This window comes from Loxodonta africana, chromosome 21, assembly GCF_030014295.1.
Source record: "Loxodonta africana isolate mLoxAfr1 chromosome 21, mLoxAfr1.hap2, whole genome shotgun sequence".
NCBI classification, from domain to species: Eukaryota; Metazoa; Chordata; class Mammalia; order Proboscidea; family Elephantidae; genus Loxodonta; species Loxodonta africana.
Window position 1 is genome coordinate 46,511,029 of NC_087362.1, and position 27,011 is coordinate 46,538,039.

The window sequence follows — 27,011 nt, forward strand, 5'->3', positions numbered from 1 at the left end:
ACTTCCACCCTCCCTGCAGCCTCCTGGTTAGGGCATGCTGGGACACGGACGTGGGATTCTTCTCAACCCAGTGCGTCAAGAGGCTGTGACCACCAAGAGTCAGCAAGCAAGCTGGAATTCATTTGCTACTGCTGTTTAAGGGAGTCATTCTCTCCCTTCCCCTGAGTGCACATCATGTACAATTTTTCATCTGTACTGCTCTGAAGGTCCTCTTTCAAAGCCTGCAGATATTCCCATACATTTTCAAGATAACTCTGATTGGCGCTCAATTGTGCTAACTGATTCTCAGCTGTACATCGGAGCTTACCCAGTCTTTGTATCTTTAAATGGGCAGAGATTACATACATTAAGGACCATGAGTCTTCCACATTAATACATTTCAACACAATAAATAATTTCTCCAACAACTTATAACCATCAGCATACACTCTAAATAAATTTAAATTGCAAAATCATCCTAATTTTTCATCTTTATTCTTCACTGATAATTACTTACTGCATTTTTTAATACTGACGGTACTGCCTTGATGAAGAAGCAAGAAGTGAAATAAACTATGGTGCCATCAAACCCCAGCAGCCAATGAAAGGAGGCAAAGAACACACATACAAGAAAAGCGGGCATTTGACACATCTTAAGTCAGCAACTCTTCAGTTGTTTACATGATAAAAACACAATGTAAAATCATTTCTCTCACTCTCACATGAAAGAAGGAAGAAAAGGTAGCAAGGATATTGGCAAAACAAGTGAGCAGTAACAACAGACTTGCCACACAACACAGGGATTTCTAGAACCCAAGTGTCTGAATTGCTAAAAGCTGAGTAATCCTTTCCAGCTCCACCCAGTATGAATTTCCAGGTATCCAATTAGAAGTTAATTACACAAATGTGAAGTTATACGAGGGGAAGTTGTGTTAGTCAGCATGGGGGGGTGGTGATCAGTAGAAATTGAATTTTGTGTAGCACCATTTCATGCAAAGGCCTGGGTGGAGCTCCTCTGGCTCAGGAAAAGAAGTGGCATTAGGAGTCAGAAGGCTCAGCTTCTTTCTCTCCAAAGCTCCCGCTAACATGGTTTCCAAAGTCAAGTCACTCGACCTCTCCGGCTGAACCTTCTTCACTTATAACACAATGTTCTCTTCCTTTCTGTACTTTTCTTATACAAATCACAAAGTGCTAAAGCTTTGCTCATTTCAGGCACAGCTAGGCCAAAAAGAGGGGCGCACACCCCTAACTACGACAGTGTGGGGGAGAACATTTCCACTTAACTTGGTGGAGGGGACAGCAGTATACCTCCTATTGCTGCCACTCAGCAATTTCTGAGGTTTAGGATGGCACGGTGCCGTCTTCCTCAAGCTGGAAGGCATGCTAGGTCCTGGCATAGCTGGGGCCACTAATGCTGGGGAAACGCACTGTACCTACAAAGAGATCAAACACAGAGTTCTGAAGGAGCTCCCAAGTCCCAGACTGTAAGCACACTTTATCAATATAACACATCGAACCCCTTCCTCCAAGGCCCCCATCAACTGCATACTGATCTTGCCCTGATTGAAAGCAGGAGAGCTATGGTGAGGTCCAGACCTGCCCCAACCAGCAATGGGACAAAGGGGTGGCTGGAACTGAGCTCTTGGAATCTTCTGCAGCTGCTAAGAGAATGTAGAAGAGACCCACCTATTAGGAGCTGAACACACTTTTCTGGACCATCTCACTTCAAATGATTTTTTCCTCATTAGGTGTGTCATTACGCACCCCAACAGGCAGATACTGGAGAGGCACAAAACTAGCACCTTGAAGTGGATCAATAACAAAGAGCTCCTCCACATGTTTGGGGCATAACACTGTGGTCGCGAGTTTATGCTCTGGGCTGGCTGCCCAGAGCAGCAGCCATGTAAAGGCTGCTGTGGGCCTCAGGCTCCTCATATGTATAATGCATAATGGGTGTAGGGATTCTATTTGCCTCATATGGTTGTGAGGATTAATGAGACGGTGAAGTATTTAGCACAGTGGGTGTTTAATAAGGGTTAGCTATTAATATTTACACACACATACATATATCTGTGTGCAAATACATACAGTATACATACTATATAGAGATACATGTATTTGTGTGTATATATACACACATACACACACACACACACATAGAGAAGGAGAGAGGAAGAGAGAACCTTCTCATTTCATTCATTGATCCTATGAATCAAGGCAGATTCTAGCTCATTTTTCAGGCTCAGAGAAGTGGAGACACACACCTCATCACGCAAACAATGATGGCTTGAAAACAAGCATCCCAACTGCCAGTAGAGTGTCTTTTCCATTAATTTCCAGTATGTCACACACACATTGATGGTGACAGGCCAGATGATTCTAGGTGATATGTGCATGAACGTTCTAATTCTAAACTTTATATATTTAATATTTATTTGAACCAATACAAATAGCACACACCTGTAATTCCTCAGCTTTCATTGCTTGGGATGATGTTAAAGCAGTTATTTGTTTTTAATAGTGGACTCCACTAAAAGAAACATGTGAAGCAAATAATATAGTACAGTTGGTAAAAAATAATAATAATAATTTAAAAAATTATGCCCCAAGTCTGGGGAGCTCTCTCCTTGGATTTTTCAGAGGCTTTCCCTGAACTGATATTTCTAACAGAGTCAACCATTAAAAGTCACCAACTGGCACGTCTTGGGGTCCTCAATGTATCTCCCTCCTTACTAAAGTGTATCTTCCCAATAAAAGGCTTACTCCACCTTCCTCCTGGCTTTCTGAGAAAGGATATGCGAAGGGTTATCAGCCTCCATGACCCCTTTAGTCATCAAGAGCACTTCTCCCTCTGCCATGCCCCAGCAAGGATCCTAAGGCCCAAAGCTGGCTTCCCGCCTTCCCCTGATAATGCCTTTTCCCTTGTACAGCTATCACAAGAGGGCTGTTTAGTGAGAGGACCTCTCGCTGACCTTTGCTGACAGGCTCCAAGCTCCCTCTGTAAACCGATCTAATGCTAAGCAGAGTAATTAGCGACCAAGTAGTAATTGCAGCTTCTAACTATGCAGGACCAAGATTGCAAAAATTCCCCAAGAGGCCCTGCTGGGGACCCCAAGCCACACAGAGGCATCTGCTCACAGCCAAAAGGAGGGACAGCAACATTTCTACAGGAGGCCAGCACTTTTCCCAATTTTAATTAAAGTGGGACTCAGAATGAGACAGCTACAAAAGGAAATTAGTATGTAAAGGAGAGTGGCTAAGAAAGAAATCTAGGGCTTGCCTGGAAGAGCCCATTCAGGAGCATACAAGCTCTTAAGACAGATGGCCATGTGCGAAAAACTTTCATTTCAATCACAGAAGGAACAAAAGCCTGAAAAACCAAATTCTTTGCCATCGAGTCGGTTCTGACTCATAGCAATCCTACAGGACAGAGTAGAACTGTCCTATACAGTTTCCAAAGCTGTAAAAGTACCCCCTCAACGGCTTGTATGCCCCACCTTTCACCTTAGAAAATTCAGATGTCAAATCGTGCGACCTACCCTAAAGGGTCTGTATGATCGTGTGCTATGATTTGGTAATTCAATCAGACCCGTTCAACAGGTCACCTCCACTAATGTCCCATATACATGTAGCATGTTTCAAATAACATGCAAATTGTCCACTGAAAAATAGAGGCATTTCCTTACAATACAGCCTGCCTTCTTCATCACTCTAGAAATAAATATAACTGCACAGAGGAGAATATTGTCAGAAAGTCTAAAGAACTGTCCCTTCTAATGATGACGGGACAATAAAAGACTTAAGTATCTGCTATAGCATCTTCCCAAGCAGTAACACCTGAGGAACCACTGGCTGTACTGGTTCAAACAAACATTAATGACGTAACAATTAGAATCTAAAATGTTCATCCACCTTTCACCTAAAACCAACGCAGCAGTGTAGGGTCTGTATTATTCTTCCCAAACAAACCTTTTATTTTTCAGCCTGTCCCTCCATTCTCAGGGGGAAGGGAAATTCCAATTTCCTCTATCTGCTCTGGTCTACAAAAGCCACTTCACTGAACTGTTGTTGCCCATGATAACTCCTGAACTTCTTTCCTCAGGAGAGACAGCAAGTCAAGTTCAGGGGCACTGTAGCTTGCCCATGTGTTCTAGACTTTCTGCCAATATGAATTACACTACAGACTTCCTCAAACTTAATTTCTTCTGCCATTGCACTGGCCAATCCTCCCATGCATTCAACACTGTGCAGAATCACTAGGTTGAATCCAGTTACAAAAACCAGGGTAGCGGCAGCCAGCTGCACCAATTCACCCTCCGTTTCCTTCTCCAAACGATTAATATACTTAATAACTCCAGCCCCAACAAAAGACTCCTCAGACACCCCTCTATTAACCTCTCCCCACTACAAGTAGTGGGTCTCTACCAGAAGTCTTCCGTTCCCTATCACTTCATCATTTTTTAATCCACAACAAGGGCTCTGCGCCACACTGTGGTTTTCTTCTCTCTTAATCTTTTATGAGGGACCTTATCAAAAGCTTTTAGAAAATACAAGTGAATTTTGCCTACCAGGTCATCTTTATTATTTTAGAATTCTTTATAAAGAAATTACAGACTTTAACATTTTAAATGAATATATAAGACTCAGCATTCACTTAGACATACAAGTCTGGCTCAGGTTACATTTAAGTCGCTGCTTGTTACCACCACCTTTGGAAAGATTCTTGTCTGCCCAGTAGTAAGGAAAGATGCCCCTTCCCACCTTTCACCCCTATAAATGGTAATTCCTGAGATTCTCGGAGACATTTTGAACCAGCTGAAACTGGATGTGTACTGAGTATCAACGGTGCACACAGTGCTTAACATAACCTCAAACTAAGGAATAAAGGTCATCAAGCCAAGTAAAGTCTGGACATGGGCAACCTATCTGAGCTCTATCTTCTCCACCTTTCTCACGGTGGATAGTAACCACCCTGGCTTCCCTACCTTGAGGCTACCCCATACATCTGCAGGGAGTTGGCGACACCTTCCTGAGGTTGACACCATTTATTTTCCCTGTGAACACCTGTTTGTTGTTGCTGTTATTTCTAATTAGCACTCTGCAACAGACTCAGCCCTGAGCACCGGGGCAGGTGTCCCCTGATAGAACCATAAAGACGCACAGGGGAGGGGGTGTTTCCTGGCCATCTAAAATTATTTTCTTGGCAGTTTTAAAGGTAAATCATCTAGTAAATTCATATCTCTTGAAGAGCTGCCTTTGGGCAGGCTTCAAAAAGCTGTAGAGTGATCCTGGAATCCCTGTTTGAAAGCCTTTCCAGCAAGTAATAGAGGGTTAACGTAAGCCACGGTTTCACCAACACGTTTTCCTGATCGCTGTCAGCTTCTAAGAGCCATGTTTAATCCAAGGCTGCACTCCAGTCACCAAAAATGGAGACAGGGTCCTTGTCCTATGGTTTGATGAGGGGGTGCACCTACCATTTCTCCAATAACAGTGAAATTAACAAGATCAGAAAATCTAGGCTACAGAGTCTAACTGGAGTACTGGGTGATTCTTTATCCTTGCAGAAAAGCATTGCCATCTATTAAAAGAGCCTCCACAGATGAGCTGCCCAAACCCGCCCCTCCACTGTCAGCCTGAACTTCCATCTGTGTGCCCTAGAGGACAGAATGGGAACTGCAGGTCCAGTTACTCCGTTATGGCAATGCAGCAGCTCAGCCTAGACTTAATGAGCTCTTGTAAGGAAACAGGAAGTCTATAAAGTAATTTAAATAACTTCCAGTCCTGAAATAAAGGAAATTAAACCGCTGGCACAAACCTCTCTGATGGACACCTTCTTTATCCCTCCAATCACATCTACAACTATAGCTGTCATATTCTTCTCCCCAAGGCAAGCCCCGAAATTCCTCTAATATAAAACACACAAAGCCTGTCAGTCAATTTCTGAGCTTCTGCAGAAGCTGTAAGAGAGGGATGTGGCATGGTGTGCTGCATGAACACAGGAATCCGCCTCCAGGCCCCAGGGTGAGTCCCAGCCCTGCCGCTCCCTAGCTGCCTGACCTTGGGCAAAACACGTTAACTTCTCAGGGCCTCACCAGGACACAGAGATGGTTTTAATCTGCCTGAATGACTCTGAGATTGTTAAGAGGGTCAGAAGAGCATATATGAAAACAGTGCAAACTGAAAATGCAAATAAATCTTGGTTTTATTCCAGCCACCCAGGCCCTTAGGCTTGGGATTTCTCAATTCTCTGCTCAAGAGGCACTATACTATCCTGGCCTTCCTCTTAACTGTGAGTACTAACCTCGGTTCTTCTACTTCTCCTAAGTCTCTAAATGTAGGTAACTACGTATATGCATCATTATTAGTCCAAGTAGACATGACTTCCTTATGGCCAGGGGCTGTGGCTTTTTGTCTTGTGTAAACCAGTGCCCAGCACAGTGTGTCTGTGCACCAAGTAGGGTCTTGATAAAGAGTCAGAGTCTACAACTGGTGTGGCTACCCATGCATTCTAAAGTACCAATATATTACTAACAACTATCCACCAACTCTACAAAAAGGATAAACCTTGTAACAAGTTAAGACTTATAACTGGCTATGCATCCACAGAGGAGGAGAGGAGCTAGGGCACCCCTCATACAAAAATGGCCTCAATTTCTGGTATTCAGAGACGCCGTCCTATGAATGCAGTAGTTTCACCTGGTAAACTTAAGCTACAGGATGCTAGAGACTCTTTTTGGCCACAGAGCTTAGTTTACTTTATTGATAATAATCAGCCAGATAGGGACTGGTCTGACCAGTACTATGGAAGGCAGGATAATAACAAAGACAAACTTAAAGGAAACTTAATGAGGTCAATCTCGTTTTGCTAGCACTCTAGATGCTACTGCTGACAACTGGCATGGTGAACCCTTGACTGCTCAGCTGGTAAAAGCCAATAATGGCGAGGCTGGACAGTCAGTATTGTCAAGAAAAGTCTCCCCCTCTCTGCAGAAGGACAAAATCTTGGTGCTCGTTAAAGAGAACTGTTGGGCCCTGCTCAAAAAGAGATTTCCCCCCAACCAAATCTTGAGAAAGGAAATCATAAACAGAAATCTAACTCTGGCATTCCACAAAGGCACACCACACTTCAGAAACTCCTCTGCCATACCCATCCATGTCAATGGGGTAAGATCTATGTATTAAGTATCATGGCGGTCTCAATGCCACAGAAGAATTGAATGGTGCTGTCTTGCCTTGGGCCTTTAACTTGGACAACTGTATTCAGAGGGTCCAGAGGTCTGTTTGAGCAATAGCTGTCTACCCTCAAAGGTCTCACAAGTTGAGAAATAGGGGTCTTTCCCCCAGGGGCTGCTTCCACTCTTGATGAATGGTCCTTCCCCTCAAGGGTTTCCCATGGTAAGGCCCCGCAGGCACTGCCCAGCCTACTGGCACCAACTATGTGGAGCAACCCATTTTTCTAGCCACAAAATTTGCCTCATCACTTCACCATCAGCCACAGCCAGAGAGACACAGTCTGATGGATTTCTAAGGTGGGTTAATCAAAAGGAAAATATATGGCCATCTAAGATACTCCGCTGGTCCCATCCCGTCTGGAGCAAGGGAGAATGAAGAAAACCAAAGACCCAAGAAAAAGATTAGTCCAAAGGACTACTGGACCACAACTACCACTGCTTCCACCAGACTGAGTCTAGTACAACTAGATGGTGCCTGGCTACCACCAACTGCTCTGACAGGGATCAATATACAGGGTCTCGGGCAGAGCTGGAGAAAAGTGTAGAACAAAATTCTAACTCACAAAAAAGGACCAGACTTACTTGTTTGACAAAGACTGCAGAAACCCTAAGAGTATGGCCCCCAAATACCCTTTCAACTCAGTACTGAAGTCATTCCAGAGGTTCACCCTTCAGACAAAGATTAGACAGGCCCGTAAAACAAAATGAGACTAATTGGACACACCAGCCCAGGGGCAAGGATGAGAAGGCAAGAGGGGACAGGAAAGCTGGTAATGGGGAACCCAAGGTCAAGACGGGGAGAGTGTTGACATGTCGTGGGGTTGACAACCAATGTCACAAAACAATATGTGTATTAACTGTTCAATGAGAAACTAATTTGCTCTGTAAGTCTTCATCTAAAGTATAATAAAAAAAAATTCTACATGAAAAAAAAGGAAAATACAGATCTTTTATCATGAAATTATTCACAGTATTCTGAATTTGACTATATACTTTGGGTCTTCCATGTTTAGTTATCCTTCATCTAATGCAGCGCTGTCTGACAGAAATGTAATGGGAGCCACACAGGTCATTTAAAATTTTCACATAACTGCATTAAAAAAGGGAAAAAGAAACAGGTAAAATTAATTTTAATATATTTTATTTCATTCAATGTATCTGAAGTATTATGTCAAATGGAATCAATGTAAATTTTATTAAGGCATTTTCCCTTTTTTCATACTAAGTTTTGGAAATCTGATATGGATTTCACACTGACGGCATGGGCTAGACACATCTCAAGTGCTCAGCAGCCATGGAGGCTGGTGGCTGCTGTACAGGACAGGCCTAATGCACTGGCTTCCTTCCTGACAAGAACCTAAAATGTAACTCTAATCTGGCTTCCCTGTAATAATTCATGGTTGTTTTTCCCACTCATAGATTTAACAGAACTCAACTCTACTCAAGATTCTTTCCCACGGCATTTACGATTATATTTAGGAGACATGTCAAGAAGTTAAGCTGGCTGTGCCTCGAGTTAACAGATTTTCAAGGGAATCGTGTACAACTTATCTGGTCAATCAGATCTTCTCTCCAGGGCTTGTCCACCATTAAACTAGGCCCCTGGGGTTTCTTAATTTAAAGTCCTTGTAACCCTATAATGGGATAACTGGAAAATTCGTATCTTCCTGGTGGCATGTAGTTAACTCTGTGGTGGCCACAAAAATATTTACATGCTGGTGTGGGCTGACTATGAGAGCCTCTATTTTGATATAACTCGAGATCTCGCTGAATTATTTCTGCACACCATGCATATTACATACACGAAGTCACCCAGAATAATAACTGAGATTGTAGCTGCAGAATCTTAAAGCACCAAGAGATGCAGAACAAATCCAAAGGCTTGGGAGTGACTGTAAACAGAAGAAATATCTCTGTGGACGATAAAATTTTGAGGCACATTCTCAGCAACTGTTAAGCAGAAACCTTTGTAGGCTCAATCCAGACCTGGGCAGGAGTGGCACCAAGTTACTTTTAAGTATTTGTACCCATCCCCCTCACTCTCAGAGAGGCACAATGGCTCAGGGATGGCCCATCTGTCCTAAGCCCTAATGAGACTCTCATTCTTCATGGTTAGTGCATGTAATGCAAGTCAGACACAGAACAGTATGCCTTCCAATGCCAGGGCAGTGCTGGGCAGGTCCACACGAGACCACCAGACACAAACATCCCAGCAGCAACTCCTAAATCAGCCCATTTCCCCCACAGTGTATATCGCTCTCTCTTCCCTGAGTTTATATCAGCCCTATTCTGAGGAGCCTAGGATTTGATCTAGAAAGCCAACTGGCAATCTAAAGATTTTTCAGGCTCATCAACCCAGATTCAGCTCTAGGAGCTGTGCAACCAGAGGGAAGCTGAAACATACAGAAAATAGTTAATTTCTGGTTTGCTGTTTTGGCTTCAGGCAAGAGAAGGTGCACACAGAGCTTTGGAGGAAAGGATTGGAACGGGCTGAGGCTGGGCTTTGTTCCAAGAGCCCCGCAGGGGACAGGGCTGGCTCCTGAACCGGGAAATGCACAGGGCTGCTCTCCAACAGGTGGAGGGCTCACTCAAAGAAGCATCCTGGGCAAGAGAAGGGGAAAGCCCTGCTGTCAACACTGCTTCTGGCATTCCTCCATTGGCCGAGGGTCCCTCTACCAGTAGGCACACAGGGAACTGGGGAGAAGAGTGGAGGAGTGAAGGGTGCATAGAGAAAGAAAGGAAGGAGGCAGCTCTTCTTGGCAACTTGATGGGTGTGAGTAGTGAGCACTAATTAAAAAGCCATCCGGGAACAATGGTCTTTTCATATTTGGAGCCTGTTCTGCACAAAGCTCAGCTTGTTCTAGGGGGAGGACTCGGTCTTAATTTTTTTTTTTTTCCTCACTCATTTCCTAGGGTTGTGGCAGTGTCTGGCACCCAGCTCAACCCACTGGATTGTCCCTTAACCAGAGGATGTGCCAGGCGGACCTCCTTGACTTCGTAAGTAGTGGCATTCAGACTCGAAAGAGGGGCAACTTCGGGAAGCTTTTCTGTTTCAACCCACAGGCTCCCAAAGAGCTCCTAGGTGTTTCCCTGAATTGCTGCATAACCCACGGCAACACACACTGGGCATTTTCATGGGCCAAACGCCCATTTCCCTCTCAAATTACACTAGACACACCACACCCCAGTAGACACAGGGCAAAGAGTCACAGGTCTAAGAGAACAGCCAACAGACGCTCAAGGCCTAACTGTAAAAAGACAGTGGATGGAAGTCAGACCACATGATGAGACCCATCTCCACATTCTGACCCACTCCTGGAGACTCCAATAAACCCCACAGGGCAATCCTTAAGCAAAGTAGTTTATAAACCAGGAGGTAGGAGTGAGGGGCTAACATTCTATCTAAGATGTCCCTGACCCTTAACAAGCCATCACTTCACTCAATCCTCTCACAATCCCTGTTAGATAGCCCCTAAGGTGGTCCCTTCTGGGCCCCACCTCCTGGTATTCACACCCTCATGTAAATCCCCCACCATGAGTGTGGGCTGTACACAGTGACTTACTTCTAACCAACATAATACTAACAGAACAGGGCAAAAGTAAGGTTGTCTTACCTTCTAAGATGAGGTTACAAAGAGACTAGTTTCTGTCTTCTGCGCTCTCTCACACTCTCCCTAGTGGAAGCCAAGTGCGATGCTGTGAGCTGCCCTATGGGGAGGCCTACGTGGTAAAGAACCAAGGGCAATCTCCAGTGAACAAGGCATTGAGAACTGCCAACAACCACATGAATGAACTCAGAAGTGGACCCTTCCCAGTCAGGCCTTCAGATGAGACCACACACAGCCCCCACCAACACCTTGATTGCAGCCTCATGAGAGACCTTGAAGCAGGGTACCCAACTAAGCCAGACCCAGCTTCCTCACCCAAAAGAACTATGAGATAATAAATGTTGTTTTAAGCTGCTAAGTTTTGGGGTAATTTGTTATGCAGCAATAGGTAACTAATACATCTCTCCATTTTACAGATGAAGAGGATAAGGTCTTGGCCAATAAGTGGTAGAACTGGGATTCTCACTTAGGCCAGACTGATCCTCTACAGCAGCTCTTCCTTCATCAGGCAACTTTAGCTATCATGCTCACATGTCGGTCCACAAAGCTATGAAGTAGCGAAACTCATTGGGCCTCTCCATCACCCCAGATGACACATAAACTCATTGCTGTCGAGTCAAATGCAACTTATAGCAACCCTACAGGACACAGGAGAACTGCCCCATAAGATTTCCAAGGAGCGGCTGGTGGATTCGAACTGCTAATCCTTTGATTAGCAGCCAAACGCTTAACCACTGTGCCACCAGGGCCCCAGATGACACATAAATACCTAAAATTCGTGCCTTAAAATAAGAAAGCACCTGATTCCTTCAGAATGTTAGAGCTGAAAGAAAAGTGAAAAGCTGATCTAGTTTTACCTTCTCCTTTCACAGATAAAGAAACTGAGACCCACAGTCGTAAAGTAGCACAGATGGAACTCAAACCCCAGGCAATATGGTCCATGATTTTTCAGGGAAACTTCAGTCCAAACATGCTGAACAGGCGTTATGATTTGCTGGCCTGGAAAATTCCATCAGCAAATGGCCACTCTTGGCACATCAGGGCTTCCTTCCTCCTCTGACATTTCCCCTCTAAACTGGCACCTCCTCCCACACGTGTCCCCCGTCCATCCTTCCCCACAGTAAGGGAACACATCAGGTAGACAGTTTTCTCCTTGGTTGTGTGAGAACTGAAAATCCTCATTTTCAGAACACCATATCCCCCAGCTGATGCAGAGGCATAATCTAAGCTTACAATGAAATTCCGTGACACATTACGAGGACGACACAAATATTTCCATCAAGAGAGCTAAATTGGGCAGAGGTGCTCTCGCATCTCCAGGAAGATTCCACAAGCTTGCCCATTACTAAGAGTTCCATTATTTTTACAAACACATACCATAGACACTTACAGTAAATATCATAAATAATTAAGACTAAGGAGCTTAAGGACACTCTATGGGAACATTCTTGCTGATTTTTTAAATTAGGCTCTCACTAATTCACAATACTGGGTAATCTCCAAAAAAACTTCCAGACATAGCCCCAGACCAGAGCCATTCAAGTGATTCCACATCCTCACTCACATTTTTTAAACACATAGGCTTTACTACCATAAAAGTAATAGACATTCACTGCTCAGAGTTCAGAAAAATAAAGTCATAAAAGCAGCCTGTAATTCCACCACCTGCAAATAACCATTTAGTTAAAATTCTGTTGTATATATCCTTTAGCTTCTCCTCTATGTCTAAGTACGTATATGTTTTAAAAATTAAGCTGAAGTTCACACAACCTCCTTGCACTTAATTTAACATCACTGTTTTCCCACATTCATTAACTGTGAGGCAGGAGTTTTAAAAAGCTACATAACAACCGGCCATACGGACATAACATAGTTTAAATCAATCACCTGTGAGAGGTTTAAATTGTTTTCACTTTTCACTATTATGCATGTCTATATTTAAAATCTTTATTAGTACATTTCTTTTGCATATCTCCATTGATTTTATTAGAAATGTAATTGCTGGGTCAACAGCCCTGTTCTAGATACTACAAATTAGCAGAAACCCTGACAAAGATCTGCCCTCATGGAGCTTATATTCTAGCAAGAAAAGACAATCAAGGATAACCAATAAGAAAATTATACACCATAGTATTTTACTGAGTGACATATGCTATGGTAAAAAGAGAAAGTAGAACAGAGCAAAGAGAACCAGGAATTCATGGTGTGACAAGGTGTAATTTTAAATAAGCATTATTTTAAAGCTTCTTCATACATGCTGCCGAACAGCCTTTCAGAAAAGTACAATATTCCCATCCCCTCAACATAACAGGGTATTTGCTTTACAAAATATCTTAGTTAAAAATACAAAATGCTCAACCTCACTGGTAATCAAATAAAAGCAAATTTTTTAAAATTGGGCTATCATTTAGCTCTTCAAATGTGCAACCTAAATTTATTTTTCACATGAGTTGCCCATGCATATTCATCACTCCTTTTTCTACTATTGATTTTTTAAAAGCTCTTTATATATTAAGGATATTTAAGACAACTCTGTCAACTACGTGGGTGATATTTAGGACAACTCTGTCAATTACATGGGCTGTAAACATCTTTTCTGAGTTTGTCACATGTCTTTAAATTTTGCTAGTAGTGTCTAGCATACAGAATTTTTTTAATTTTTTTTTTATGCTGTTGTTGCAAATATACACAGCAAAACAATTACCAATTCAACAGTTTCTCCATGTATCATTTGTGACACTGATTACATTCTTCGAGTTGTACAATCATTCTCATTCTCCTTTTCTGAGTTGTTCCTCACCCACTGACATAAATTCACTGCTCCCTAAGGTTCTGTTAAATTGCTGCTGTGAATTTGATCCCATATAGCTAGGTCTTAAAAGAATATAATGCTCAAGGCAGACATTTCTTACTAGTTAAGCTAAACTACTGTTTGGTTTAAGAAGACTTCAGGGATTTTTCATTTAAAATTTAAAGATTATCTCAGGGCAATAGTTTCAGGGGTTCATCTAGCCTCCCTGGCTCCAGAAAGCCTGGATTCCATGAGAATTTGAAATTCTGTTCTGCATTTCCTGCGCAGGATTCTCCTATAGAATCTATGATCAACATGGTCAGTAATGGTTGCCAGGCACCATCTGCTTCTTCTGGTCTCATGGCAAAGGAGGCAGTTTTTCACGGAAGCATTTAACCAAACATTCCATATCCTCCTCCTATTCCCAACTCTCCTTCTTTCTCCGTTGCTCCAGGCGAATAGGGACCAAATACTGTGCCTCGGATGGCCATACAGAATTTTTTAAGGTATAGTTATGTCAGTCTTCTCCATTATGACTTTTTCACTAAAAGCGTTAGACTTAACACTCCTCCTCCCTGCCCCATGTTCAGGTTAATATTAACCTATATTTCCTTTTAGCTCTTTCATTATTTCAGTTTTTATCTTTACCTCTCTAATGCACCTGGAATTTATGAAAATATACACAACAAGGAATGATTCTAACTTAATTTCCCCCCCACTGGTTTATCTAATTGTCTTAGAACCCTGCATTGCATAACATGACAGGCAGCAAAGTATATTAAGAGAGACTTGGTTTTGGTGTCAATCAGGTCAGTGTTCAAGCCTGGGTGACTTTAGACAAGTTCCTTAAGCTCTCTGAGCCTCAATTTCTTCATCTGTAAAATGGAACTATTAGTAATGCCCACTTTATAAGGTTCTTTTGTGGATTAAATGAGATAAATTCATGAAAAAGTGCTTATTATAATGTGCAGCAATTAGAAACACTAAAGAATATGAGCTGTTATTATTCTAATTCCTCTCATTAATTTGAAATGCTACCTTTACCATACACATTTCTACTTGATTCCACTCCACTGAGTGGTCTCCATAACATGTTCTAACTGGCTTTTCTCGGTAAGTGGGAAAACAAATGATTTTTGAAATTTTACTTAGAAACTGAACTTCTCCTTAATTTAAATGTGCCTTGGGTGTTCTAGGAAAATAATCATATCTGCAAATAACTTGTTTCTTTTTTTTTTAATTCGACTTTGGTTTTTACATCCTAGCCAATTCAATAAGGCAGGAAAAAGAAGACTTCAATCTTGTTTCTAATTTTGAAGTGCTGCCTCTCATGGTTTACCATTCAAGTATGAAGCTGTTAGCTGCTGGTTTCTTCATTAAGTTAATAAAATCTCTGTATATCTTGGCCGTTTAAAATTATAAACAAAGTAGGAATAAAAGCAGAAAATTATAAAATACCTTCCTGATGTATATTTTTTTTCTTCTTTGCTCTACTTACATGAGGTATTTTAAGAAAGACATTCCAATATTAAGTCCTCCTTACACTTCTGGGATAAGCCTTGTGTGGTTATGTCTTTTTTTTTTTTAATACTGCTGAATTCTATCTGCAACTGTTTTATTGGGCATTTCTGCATCTATATTAATGCTGCCTGAACTCAATCCTTACCATTCTTTTTGCGTCATCTTTGTAATGATGTTGATTCCCAGAGTTGGGCTAGTGTAAAATCAACCTAGATGCTTTATTTCTTTTTCTGTGCTCTCAAGCAGTTTATTTAGCAGGCAATTATTTTGTCCCCAAAAGTTTAAAACTATTGAACTGCCTGTATCTGGAGTCTTTTTTTTTTTTTTTGGAAGTATTTTTTTTAATGTTCAGTTTCTTCCCATGTTAGTAAAGTTTTAGGCTTCTGAGTCATTTCCCTAGAACAACCATATCACTGAATTTTTCAAAGTTGTTATATTTCAAGTTTATTTTTTAACTACAAAATAATTCTTTCAAATAATTTATGATTTTTTACTCTTTCTATCATCACATCAACTCATTTTTAGTTGTATATATTTGAGTTTTATCTCTTTTCCTAATTAGACATGGTAGTGTTCAGTCTATTTCCTCAATTTTTTGTTTTCAAATAAATAGCTCTTAGATTTATCAGTCCAATGTTTTTGTCTGTTTTCTAATTCATTCATATCACTTACATTTTATAATTCTTTTCATCAGCTATTTTTAGGTTTATTTTATTCTTTCCAACTTTGAGTTGAATACTTAATTAACTTACTTTCATTTTCTCTTATTTAATAATGAAAAAATTTAAAGCTATGAATGTGCCTGTGAGTAGCACTTTGGCAATAACCCATTCATTCAGATGCATGAAGTTCTCAATATTTCCTAATTATTCTGTAACAGTAATTTCATTTCCTCTTTGACCTGTGTGATTCAGGGGAAAAAAAAAAATTTTTTTTTTTTTTTAAGTAACTGTATTCATTAACATTTTTAGTATTAAGTATTCGATGAAGGATAAAATATCTCTGAAAGATGATGAGGGAACTCTGGCCAAAAAAAAAAAAAAAAAACACTTTTAAACAGAAAACATTACTTATATAATGCTGATAGCCATACCCAAAAATATCTTTTATAAAAGGGATATGGCAGCTGCTGATTTTAGGAAGAGAAGTGACTGATGGGCAGAAAGAGAGGGGAAAAGAAGTCTCTTCCATACCTTTTGAAATTTTTATCAAGGAGATGTATTACCTCTTTAAAAATTAATTTAAAAAGCAGTCATCTCTCAATAAATGGAATAAAACCATCCCACATATACTGTCCAAGTATATAAACCAAACCATTGAGTCGATTCCAACTCATAGCAACCCTACAAGACAGAGTAGAATTGCCCCATAGGGTTTCCAAAGAGTGGCTGGTAGATTCAAGCAGCCAACCTTTTTTGGTTAGCAGCGGTAGCTCTTAAGCACTGTGCCACCAGGGCTCCATCTAAGTACATAACCAAGTAAATTTCCATGGTTTCTTTGATGACATTTACAGATTGGTTCTATCAAGCAAGACTTGGCCCAAGATGATAAACATCTGTGCATACAGAAAGGAGAAGATAAAAATGATCTCTAATTCTGTGACCTCCAAGTTCAGAAGAACTAAGATCTTCAAAGATAAGGAAGTACCAAAAAAAAAAAAAAGCGTAACCAGGTTTGAACCAGCTGAAGTATTTTCTTTTTTTTTTTAATGTGAAATTCACGACGGTGTGTATCTGGGAAGAGGGCACCATTCCCATTTTCCTCTGACTCTTCCCCTAGCCTTTCACGTTTTACCGATACTACATATTAAGCATCTTAGTTGCAACGGACTCTCCGTTATTACTTAAAATGAATTTCAATCTGAATTAGCTTATATTTATGAGTGTTATGCCAATGTCAATTCTTTTCCTTCCCACAAACTTTCTAAGTTAAAAAAAAAAAAAAAAACCTGCATAATCAGTTTTCCGATTTATGTTCAAGAAATCTGTTTCCTACTTTTTTAATTTCTGCAACTGGGAAATTCTGTATATTATGTTACCATATAATGAAGGATGCCAGTAAACAGAAATCCACACGCCTGCACACACACAACAGATTACACTGTATGTAATTGCAAACACTACCTAGTTATGTACTCTTGGGAGTAGTATTAGCGAGATGTTGTTATTTAATGCCTCATCTGTTTAAAAAAGATTCATTCCATATGGGTGAAAAATGAGTACACTAGGATGAATATGGGAAAAATATGAAAAATAGTATATTATTTAAAATCTTGAACATTTCATACAATGATACGGTAGTAGTACCAAAGCTCAGAAATTCAGAAAATCTCAAAACACAAAGCATTAGTTCATTGCTGGCTACCAAAATCTCCACCCTGCCACTGGAGCAGAGGCCAGCAGCAGAATTCTACAGGGCCATCCTTTGTACATACTTGGCCATTTAAACTCATAAAGGTACGCAGCACCTTGGGACTTGCATTCACAGCAGAACGCACCAAGGGAGGCAACAGCCCAGTGGGAAGGGAGCACTTAGCCCCCACAGAGCAAGGCCCTTTGGTAGCTAAGGGAGTCCCTAGGTAGCACAAATTGTTAAGCACTGGGCTACAAACCAAAACTTTGGCAGTTTGAATCCACCCAGAGGTGCCTTGGCAGGAAGGCCTAGCCATCGACTTCCAAAAGCTCACAACCATTGAAAACCCTTTGGAACACAATTCTACTCTGGCACACATGGGGTCACCAAGAGTCAGAATTGACTCGACAACAACTGGGTTTTGTTTGTTTGGTTTTGTAGCTAAGAGGCCACAAAGGATAGTGACGCTCCCTGCTGGGGACAAGCCATCTAGAGAGACAGCCACTCTGCTAAAACAAAAGACAGATGACAGGAAAACCTAGTGCCCTTTGGTCGTTTGCTAGCAAAGGGGAAGTGTAAAAGTGCAGAGGGGAAAGCAGGCCAGCTGCACTAATCCCTTTTTGTCCAGCAGTAATTAATAGTATAATCCACATTTAAGATGCATTAAAGCGAAAATGCTGCATTATCAGAGCACCCGGCACACAGCCCCAGGGCAAAGCCTCGCCTGCTGACCCGCAGAACCAGGTTACCTCATCTCAACCTCCACCTCTCAGGGGAGCTGACTCAAGACACATCATAAAAGGACTGAGCTGGCAGCCAGAAGGTCTGCTACTGCCCAATATGCATTCTGTGTCTGTCTTCAGAGACCACCCCCTCCACGGCCAGGCTATTCCAAAACAGACTTTACTAAAAACCAAACCAAATCCACAGCCGTCAAGTCGATTCCGACTCATAGCGACCCTATAGGACAGAGTAGGACTGCCCCATAGAGTTTCCACTGAAATCAAGGAGTTACTCAAATCTACTCCTAATCTCTGGCTCATAGGGTTTCCAAGGAGCAGCTGGTGGATTTGAACTGCCGACCTTTTGGTTAGCAGCCGAGCTCTTAACCACTGTGCCACCAGGACTCCAATCTGTGGCTAGCACTGGGCATTTTCATGTCACAGGTCTCCCAGTACAGTTTTAAAATGTAAACTACCCTAAGAAAATAATGCTGGAAGAATACAAGTAGAATTGAGATACCCTTCCTCAACTCAATTTGGTGGGACACTCTTTATTGGTGTTACTTGTATGTTTCACACAAATTCTGGGAAGCCAGGAAACCCTGGTGGTGCAGTGGTTAAGAGCTATAGCTGCTAACCAAAAGGCGGGCAGTTCAAATCCACCAGCTGCTCCTTGGAAACCCGATGGGGCAGTTCTATAAGGCACTATAAGGTTGCTATGAGTAAGAATCGACTTAACAGAAATGGGTTTGGGTTTTTTGTTTTTTAATCAAGGTGTAGAAGCTGATTGCTCACCTCCAGGCCAAAGGAGGAAGCCTCTTCAACCACTTCTGAAACTCTGTCTTTAGGATGAGGCATGCTACTAGCTCATCAAGCATAAGGCACATTTAAGATAAAAATTAAAGTCAAATGTCATGGCCATTTAAAAATAGAGGAGAAAGTTAAAGCAGCAGAATGAAATGTGCCAAGGCAATTGGCCAGGTCACCTGAAGAGGCACCTCTGAGCAATGCTTTGAAGCCACTCCTGACTAAGAACTTGATCTCAGGTCTCCAACATGGCAGGGTCTCATGGAACAGGTACAACTAATGCTGATGAAGGGCTCTCAATTTCGTATTCAACTCTGTGAGGTTATCTGCACTGGCATCTCAACTCAGCCTCTGCCCCATGATGGGTGCCTCCAGCCCATGACCGATGCCTGACAGTGGCCACGTGCTATGGCAGCAACTGGCCTTCATGTCCAAGTTCCTCTTTGGAACTTGGTGGAAACCATCAGTTTCTTAATCTTGGCACATGAATTTTTTTTTAAAAAAAGGGAATAGAAATTATTTTTATCTCAAGTTTTGAGATCCTGGAATGAATGATATCATCTAGCTACCCAATTACTTACAATTGTTCCAAAATTGTACCTTTAAGACCCTTACCTACAATCTAACACATTTCTCCATAATGTTATGTTAGATTCCTATTTGTTGATACTGTTAGTTGCCCATTGAGTCGGTTCCAAGTCATAGCGACCCCATGTGTACACAGCAGAGCTGCACTCCATAGCGTTTTCAAGACTGTGACCTTTCAGAAGCAGATTGCCAGACCTTTCTTCCAGGGCACCTCTGGAGGGCAGGGCCCACACCAATTTAATCTAAAACGGCATTCCGTATGGTTCAATCTAATACTGTCAGGGGCTGACCAAGGAACAAATCCATTTACAGTATCACTTATGGTAGAAATTGCATCCATGATGATTCTCAAGACCATCTATGAACATATTATGTTCATAGTATATCTACATTCTATGAACATACTTTCCCTCAGGACCCCTCACCCCTCAGAGGTTGCCAAAAAGTCATGGTCTAGTGATGGGACACAGCAGTCAGGCACTGGGCTACAGACCTGTCACACATGCGTAGGGAAGATGCCTGGCTGAGAGCCTGCAAAAAGGAGGCAGAGAGGAAGCCACCTTCCACCTTCACTGCTTAATAGGGCCCTGGGATTCTCAATCTCAAGTCTCTCTGAACCTCATGATTGACCTCTAAAGTACTGCGTCCACCTCAGATGAACTTTTGCTCTTACTCCTCAAGACCTGGAATCTTCTTCGATGGAGAATCATGTGGGGACCCTTTAAATGCTCTCTTTCTCTCTCAAGTCCTACTCTGGACATCTCACTAAAACACTGTTTAACAAAAACAGTATCACATTATTTCAGAAAATGGGACTGCCAAATTTCACCGCAAGGCCTCCTCCCCCATTTCCAAGGAAATACACCTGCTGAAAGCTTTCACTCTGGTATCTTCCCAAGCCACCTAACCCCAGGTCCATGTAGGGGTTTCCTTATTTGCCAAATCCACCAATTCCTCCACAGGATCCTTGTGGTAGGCTGAACATCAATCTCCCAAGATGTCCATGTCCTAGTCCTTGGAACCTGTGTCTGATACCTTACGAGGTAAGTGGGACTTTGCATATGTGATCAAATTAAGTATCTTGAGACGGGGAAATTATCCTGGATTACTCAGATGGGCCTGATGTCATCACAGGGATCCTTATAAGATGGACACAGGAGACGTCAGAGTCACACAGAAGTAGATGCGATGAAAGCCGAAAGAGACTGGAGTGATGGGAGCAAAGGGCCATGAAACAAGGAAAGCAGGTGGCCTCCAGAAGCTAGAAAAGCTAAGGGAATGGATTCCCCCCTACAGCCTCCAGAAGGGAACCAGCTCTGCTGACACCCTGACATTAGTCCAATGAAACTAATTTTGGACTTCTGGCCTCCAGAACTGCAAGGGAATACATTTGTGTTGTTTTAAGCCACCAAGTTTCTGGTAATTTGTTACAGAAGCCAGAGGATAATAATACAACCCTTCTGGAAAAAGGGAGACCGTGACAATGAAGTCACACAGACGCAGAGAAACAATGTCACTAAGTTACAGGACAAGTCATCTTCAACAAGACTCACACAACTGCCCCCTTTAGACCCTACGAGCCAGCTGAGTCCTCTACTTCCTTCTCCATCACCGAAAGTTAGAACCAAAGGCCCTCGATGCCTTAGTCAAGGGCTATATCCTGTGATTAGTGCTCAGTGGGGTATCTTAACACTAGACAGAAAAAGCTTCCATTACCAGCTTGCTGCATTTGAGATTCATAAATACCCAAAATAAACCAAGGAAGTAATAGAAAAGCAGTAGTTAAACAAAGAATAAATGTGTACTACATTTTGATTTTATCTAATAGGAGACATTGGGCTAAAAAAATCTACAGGGAAGAATCTCCAGATTTTTTTTTTTTTTAATCAAATGGACAGAAGCCAAGCCAAGTCAACCTCACCCACTGCATGCCACCGGTGGGCCAGCCTGAAGCCTCATCAGGATGCCAGGCAGCCAGCCTGAAGAACTGGAAAGCCAGGGCCCGTGCCCGTTGGGCTGCTGAAGACAAAAGGAGGAGGAAGGCTCGGGAAGGCAGTGGCATCCTGCCCGCCTCGGTGGTAGCCCGGGGCCATCGGATCTCGCCCTCTCTCCAGCACCTGAGAGGTGTGAGCCAGGCAGCCAACCACATCAGAAGCTGGCTGCCAGCCGGCCGCAATTGCCCAACACCTCCAGAGCAGCCAGCTTTCCAGGACTGGATTTTACACACCACACAGGTACAGGCTACTGTTGACCAGATTGAGGCATGGCACCTTGAAGAATGCACCACGCCACACGTGGACTAGCCAGACTGACAGCAGAGGCCTGTGCTGATGCAGAGCAATTAAACGCACTTCTGCTTCACATTTGACTCGATGCAATGAATATTCCTCATTTATCACGCAAAAGAGATCCCACCACGTTCCTATTCTAGGGTACTCTGGCTCTCTTTCAATCACAAGTCAGACTACCCTTCCACTTAACCCTTCTTACCCATCTACTACGAGGCGTCAGTGGTTCAGTGGTATGAGTTCTCACCTTTCATGCAGGAGACCTGCGTTCAATTCCCAGCCAATGCACCTTACGTGCAGCCACCACCCATACCTCAGTGGAGGCTCACATGATGCTGAACATGTTTCAGTGGAGCTTCCAAACTAAGACTAGTAAGAAAGGCCTGGCAATTGACTTCCAAAAATCAGTAATGAAAACCCCATAGATCACAGTGGTCTCATCTGCAACGAATCATGGAGATGGCACAGGACGGGCAGCACTTGATCCATCGTGCGTGGGGTCGCCATGAGTCAGGGGCTGACTCGACAGCAGCTAACAACAACCCATCTTTTACTTCACTCTCCCACTTCAACCAATCTTACAAGTCTGTTTATACTTTTCCAGTCTAGTCCATTCTTTTACGTTAACAATTAACATAAAGTACTATGTTGAGTTTTAGGGTCTGGGTAACTAGGATTACTCACTAGGATTTCAAAATTCAATTTTAGTGCCCATGTACGAGTCATTACTTCAAGAAATAAAAATAAACCACTTTCCACAAAGGGATCTCATTCAGCCTCCCGTCTGTCCAATATACCCACCAAACCCACTGCCATCCAGTCGATTCTGACCCACCAAATTTTCAGTTGGCAGTAGAGCACTTTATCCACTGCATCACCAGGGCTCTCTGGTTGTCCAACATGTAAGTGAAAATTCAACATCCAAGAGAAGGTGAATTCTGGCAAAATTTGTGTCTAGTTTGCCCCAGAATCAAAGTCTTTATGTTACTTGGCCAGTTTTTCTTTACCTCTTGCTTCTTCTGATGCCCCCCAAAATAAACCACTCCCAGAAATAGAATCCCATCTTCCTTGGCTCTTACCATATGACTAATTTATGGCCTTAGTTTAAAACCCTTGCACCAGAGTTCTGACTCCAGTAATTTCCTCCTCCTTCTATACGAATGTCCATTTACAGCCACTCTGTAACCTCTGCGTGAACTCGAGAATGTTCTCTGTGCCTCCCACGGATGTGGAATCACACCCTGGTGAGAGCAGGAATGCTCTCAAACAGACTTCCTCCACTCTAGGGTAAGCTCACCGGGGACTCTACTCAGGTTCAGGTTCACATCCCTCGAGAATCAGTTGAATACTCCTTATGCTTTAAAGCGCTTTTGAAAAATACAAATGAATACCAACGGCTGGGTTGGCAATTAAGATGACCTCAAGACATGATTGGGTGTTCTCATAAACTTGGATTAAGGGGGTGGAGTTTTGTTTTTGTTTTTATCCAGGGAGGTGGGTATGGGAAGATGTCCCAGAGAATATTCTCCATTGGCTGCAGGAGGAGGAATACTTGAAAGGAATATCTGAAAGTGCTCCAAGTTTTTTCCAGCCCCCCATCCCAACGGTTCTCCTTGCCAAGCCATTAAAGCCTTGCCAATACCGTTGCCTGCTGCACTCTCCTGCTCTCCGTACCAGTGTCTTGGCTGCCTTCACATCTAAATATTACCTTCTCTCCTCCACGGCTGACCCGTGCCTTTCTGATCTTCAGCACAACTCCCAGAAGCCAGATAACACTGTCACCACAAACAGCCTTTCTAGTTTAGCACCCCTAAGTCTCTAGTCTGTAAGGGAATTGCCCTTCCATGCATTCAACTGAATGTCTACACTGTGCCAGGGGCCGTCCTATGGGCTAGTATGAGCAGTGAGCCAAACAGACTAAGGCATCCAACACCTGCACAGAGCTTATGTCCTTAGCCCCTCCAGCTTTTACAGCACTCTGTCTGCCCGTCTATCACCAGTTCTTCAGATCAGCTTCTACTGCCCACTTTTACTCCTGTCTCTTGAAAGGATTTCCCCATTTTAGCTGAAAAATTCTGGGTTTTTTAGGTGCAGGGAGGAGCCACATTTTCTTGATTTTTGATGTTATTAAAAAAAAGTTAATGTTAGACAATAAATGGCTAGAAGTTTTTTTTAACGGAAGTTTCCGGGGGATCCTGAACTAAATCAACCAATGCTTGGTTGTATATTATCACATTCTTTTCAGCTTAGAAATCTGAAACGATAATCTCTTTTCCTTTAAGACTGAAGCTTGCCTGCTAAAATTCTAAATGTTGCCTTTGGTTCCCAAACCATCTCCCCAACACTGATCTGGGGTGATTTTATTCCAAATGCTACAATTCTTCTCACACAAAGGTTACCCTAGGTTACTCTTTAAAAAAAAACAAAAAAAAACATTAGCCATTAAACCAAAAAACAAACCCACTGCCATTGAGTTGATTCTGACTCATAGCGACCCTACAGACAGAGCAGAACTGCCCTACAGGGATTCCAAGGAGCGCCTGGTGGATTCGAACTGCCGACCTTTTGGTTAGCAGCCTTAGCTCTTAAGCCCTAGCCAACCCAAAAAGAAGCTGCTATTCAGCTTTGCTTATGCCCTTGTGTTGGTGCTACAGTTTCCAGTTCTACTAAGACTTTGACCTAGCTTTCTAAGAATACCTCAGAGGCCTAGTGTTCCATGCTCTCACGCTCTCATAATTATATTCCCTTAGATGCATCATTCCAAGAACCCTTAAGGCTGTTTTGGATGTAAGTGTAAAGCAGTAATACACTAGGCACCTTCTCATCCTGCCTCAAGTCAAAAGGTTGGGGTTATATCTGCTTATGTCTTTACAAAGGAATCCCTAAGAAACGAGGATGGGGTGGCTAACACTTAGGAAGTAGCCTGACGCTGCTGTATTTGCCAATGGCCAGCGAATATGTCTGTCCTGCTCACACTTTAAATACCCAGGAAACTGTCCTCAGGCACAACGCTAAGCCCTAGAAGGACCTCCAAACTGTCAATCAATATCAGTATCAGTGTGTGTGCATGTGAGTGTACATGTGTGTGCGCACGCACATAAACTGCATGGCTCAACAGGCCACTGCAGCCCTCCAACCATGTCTGAACAAATACACCCCCTTCCCTACCAATGTGCCCCCCCGGGGGTCCCTGCCTTACATCCCCATGTTCCTCCCAGCGGCCATGCTTGAACATCGAGGGAACAGCACTTGGCCTGTCCAAACCTGACCTGACTGCTGGGTGACTCTACTCCCTGTTGTTTGCATTTGCACCCTCAGATTAGCATTTTTCCTTGTGTAGGCCTTCCTGTTCTAAAGGACATGAACCTGATGAGTGTGAGTCATCAGTACACGCAGGAAGCAACTTCTCAATCTAAAAACTGAGCCAGTTCCTAGAGAGATTTCTCAAGTCTCTCTCCCCTTGTCTCTTAAAAAGCACTCAGGGTTACCCACCCCACTCCTTTTCTCTGCAGCCTTTCTAAAGATCTCTTCTTCCATCTACCCACAACTGGGACTGTTTATTTGTTTAGCCCACTGGTAAGAAAAATGAGAGAGCCGTCTGACGTTCCTAATAGGGCATAAATACTTCTTAAGAAATGTATGTTCCAACTCTGCTTGGGTCCTGTACTGAGCTCTTTAACCTTCTGGAAGAGCTGCAGACATTCCATGGGAATTGACTATCACTGCTCCTTATCATTGCTGAAAGACAAAATCCACTTTGCCCTACCATGTCACACATGGATCCTTCACATTCTTGGTCTGAGAGCTGAGCATATTAAGAGCAAGAGAAAGGAAACACCAGGAATGTGGGAAAAGCCACAGTCACCAGAAAGGGAGGCACCCGGAAAAGTCTTTTACCAATTACTCCAAGGAAATACCAGGATACTTAGTAAAAAAAAAACAAAAAATAAATCTTTTTTAAATGTATAACCACATATGAAAACTTTACATTAGCAGAAGCCCCCTAGCTACCGTGACCAAAATTCAGATCATATCAAAGGGAAGCCTTCCCAGGGAAACCATAAACCGGGCTCATGCTGCCACCATTCCATCAAGAAACAAAGATGAGGTTCTGATTTCTTACAAGAAATTTCAAAACAAAAGGTCTCTAGGTATATGATAGAAGGTCCTAGATAGAAAGGGAGAAAGCGCAGTACAAAACTCAAATTCCTAAAGAACAGACCAGACTTAAGACCGATAGAGACTAGAGGAACCCCCAAGACTACTGCCCTAAGGTACCCTTTGAACTTGGAACTGAAGCCACTCTCGTTGGTCACCTTTCATCCAAATAATAGACTGGCTTATAAAATAAACAATATCATCCATGAGTACTGTGCTCCCTTAAATAATCAACATTTACCCTACAACAAAGATGAGAAGGTAAGGAGGGGCTAGATTGATGGCAACAGAACAAACAGCATGGAAATGGTGGGAACGCTGACACATTGTGAAAACTGTAACCAATATCACAGAACAATCTGTAGAAGAATTATTAAAAGAAAAAAAAAGTCTCTGCCTTAAATTCTGAAAGAAAAACATCCTCCACACTGAGTGTAAGGGCCAAGAATGGCATCACCACATGGGACAGCTTCTGAAATATACAGAAATAGGAATGTAGGACATATGGGACACACCACTATGCAACGGCTGTCCCAGTCACACCCATCACATTGACTTTGGTAGTGCTTGTGGGCCATGATGGGACAATAAGGTTACTGAAACTGAAATCAAGTGGAACTGATCATTTCAGACCTCCAACGTTGACTTCAACTCAAGAATTCTCCAAAATGGCCCATGTCTTCCTGACATGTTCCATTTAAATACCAAGTGGTTGAACAGTAAGGTCAAGGAGTTATATATGTCATGGTCATCAGCCCCCTTCTGCCTTCTATTCAAGTCTAACTAAACTGGGAGAACATCACACAGCATTAAGTTTAATGTCCACATAATCACGGGCCAGGAACCATACTAAATATTCCACCTGTATGTTCTCCTCCTAACAACCCAGTGAGGTAGATACTATTATCAATTCCATTTTGCCAACAAGGAAACTGGGGCTCAGAGAGTTCAAGAAACTTTCCCAG

At 42.5% G+C, this 27,011-nt stretch overlaps 1 protein-coding gene across 11 annotated transcripts in view; it reads right to left on the reverse strand.

Annotated features, from left to right (window-relative positions):
- ZFHX3 (zinc finger homeobox 3) overlaps positions 1-27,011 on the reverse strand; it is a 288,226-nt gene that overhangs the window by 222,399 nt on the left and 38,816 nt on the right. Inside the window, exon 1 of one of the 11 annotated variants that reach the window (XM_064273832.1) lies at positions 1,288-16,147. The exons of the other annotated variants lie outside the window; for them this stretch is intronic. The gene's annotated coding sequence lies outside the window, so the exon portion shown is untranslated. Of the gene's footprint in view, positions 1-1,287; positions 16,148-27,011 lie in introns of those variants that run through there. 11 annotated transcript variants of the gene reach the window in all.